The following is a 2,582-nucleotide window of genomic DNA, read 5'->3' as shown; positions in this document are numbered from 1 at the left end:
TATTCAGCTGAGTAGATTTCTAGGCAAAGTGTTGAAGGAGTGGCTCGGTTCTAGACCTCTTATGGTAAAATTTGAGGAGAGAGACATGATTTGAAGATGGAATTGTTAAGTAAAAAGGAAGCAAAACTTTAACATTTGGAAAAATTTCGACCTATCCATATTATAAAAAATGAGAAAGTGTGTTCAAAAGACAACACTAAGGATGTGGTGGGTTGACCATTTGATAAGGCGATTAGTGTGTGTGAACCGCAGACTTAATCAACCATCTCAGCAAAAGCCAAGGATGGAGATGCATTATTCCAATAGCAACACTGTCAGTTGGGACCGAGGAAACAGAAAACGGGACAACAGGAAGGAAAGAAGACTGTCGGACTTCTTAGACCCTACAAGACTGGATCATAGAACTATTTGGCTGTGGATAGGTGCTTTTCTTCAAGATAAGGGAAGAATGACCCCAAAGGCACTTCGGAGATCATCAGGGCTGGGGGGGCAGGGCTGCACCCACCTCAATTTCAAAGGCTTGACCCCCATCCTGACAGGAAATTATGGTATGGGTGACCACAGAGAACCATGGCATGGCTGGGGCCACCACGGAAAACCACAGTGTGGAGAGCACACTGCCAAGCTGTGGCGGGGGTGATGTGGCCTCCCTAGTGAACCCGGAAGGTGAGACCACTTCTCCAGTGAGTCCAGAAAGAGAGGCTTATTCTCACACCTGAAGATCTCATGGAATTTGCCTTGCTAGGGTTTGGACTTTACTTGGGAACTGTCACCTCTTTCTTCTTTCCTATCTCCCCCTTTTGGAATGAGACTGTTTATCCTCTGTCTGTCCCACCATTGTATTTTGGAAGCACATAAATTGTTTGGTTTCCTGGGTTTCCAGCTGGAGAGGATTTTGCCTGAGGATAAAGCATACCTCGAGTCTCACCCATATCTGATTTAGATAATATTTAGATGCAACTTTGGATTTTAGACTTTAGAGATGCTGGAACAAGTTAAGACATTTGGGTTGTTGGGTGGAATAAATGTATTTTGCATGTGAGAAGAATTTTGGGGGGGGGGCAGGGGCAGAATGCTATGCACTGAATGTTTGTCTTCCCCAAAAACTCATATGTTAAAATTTTAACCTCCAATGTGATGGTGTCAGGAGGAGGGGCCTTCGAGAGGTGATTGGATCATAAGGGTGGAGTCCTCATAAATGGCATCAGTGCCTCATAAAAAAGACCCCAGAGAGCTCTCTCCCTCTCTCTCTGCCATGTGAGGATACAAGAAGTGAGCAGTCTGCGTCCCAAAGAGGCTGCTCACCAGAACCAGACCGTGCGGGCACCCTGATCTCAGACCTCCAGCCTCCAGAACTGGGAGAAATACATTTCTGTTGTCCATAAGCCACCCAGAGTACGGTGCTTTGTTATAGCACCTAAGCAGACTAACGGGGGACTCCAGGTGGAGATGGCCGGTGAGCTCCGGAGGGGGAAGACTGGACACACACGGATCCATATGAACGGGTCAAGGAAGGGACGTGCTGGCTTGGAGAAAGAGACCCCTATGGTCATCTCTCAAATATTCTGAGGCCTTGCGGGCAATAGGAAATCAGCTCTGCCCCTTCTGGCCCTCAGAGGGGACTAGGGCTAAGTGAACTGGATTTCAGTCAACCTGAGGACTCTTTCCTACACACGGGGCTTGGAGATGAAAACAGCAGGGACCACGGGGTGGTCCTGCCGATAACTGGGCAGGGGAGTTTCCTTCCAGGCAAAAAGCCTCCTCGGCCTCCCGAACCCTCTCTTGATGACAACTGCCTTACTGAGGACTGGCTAAGGACTGATCAAAGCGAGGACTGAACCCCTCCCACCAGGAGTATTTGCATCCAAAGAACGAGGGATTTGTTCATTTAAACCAATGCCCCGTGGGTGGAATGTGCTGGGGAAGGAGCAGAGGAAGATTCCCCACCCCAGGTATCCTCGGGACCATAAACGGAGGAACTGGCCCCGGCTGGCTGCAGACAGGCCGCTGTCACCGAGCGCCGCCGGCGGTGTGCAGGGTGGGATCCCTCCAGGCCCACGTCACACCTGGGCAGGCGGCGTTATCCATGAGCGGAGGGGCGGCTCGCCCGGGCCGTGGGCACCCCCGGGACCGCGCTGCCTCCTCTCTCCGCTGCAGCCAGCATTTGGCTCGCGTCTGTGTCCGCGAGCGGACTGAGCGAGCCACACGAAGGCACGGGCTCCAGGAATCAGTGTGGCCGGCCAGGGGCACCCGGCGGAGGTTTCGGGGTCCTTGGCGTCTCCTCCTCGAGACCCCAAACCCACTCTCGGCCCGGGACGGTCGGGAGCGCTCGCGCAGGGGCCCCCTGACACCCCAGTGTGCCCAGAACAGGGATCGGACGAAGGCACCCCCGGCGGGGACACAGTCCCGAGGCCGGGCTCGGGGCGGCAGAGGCGGGGTCGACGCGCCGCATCGTTGCGGGAGACTGCGGAGGGTGCCCGGCGTGGGCGAGGCGGCGCTGCGAGGGTGCACCGGCACAGACAGGGTCGCGTCGCCGGCACCGTCCCCGTGCGCCCCGCGGAGCTGGGCGCGCAGGCGAAGGT

Source organism: Galeopterus variegatus, unplaced genomic scaffold (assembly GCF_000696425.1).
Source record: "Galeopterus variegatus unplaced genomic scaffold, G_variegatus-3.0.2 Scaffold5334, whole genome shotgun sequence".
Taxonomy (NCBI): domain Eukaryota; kingdom Metazoa; phylum Chordata; class Mammalia; order Dermoptera; family Cynocephalidae; genus Galeopterus; species Galeopterus variegatus.
Note: the sequence above shows the minus strand (reverse complement) of the source record.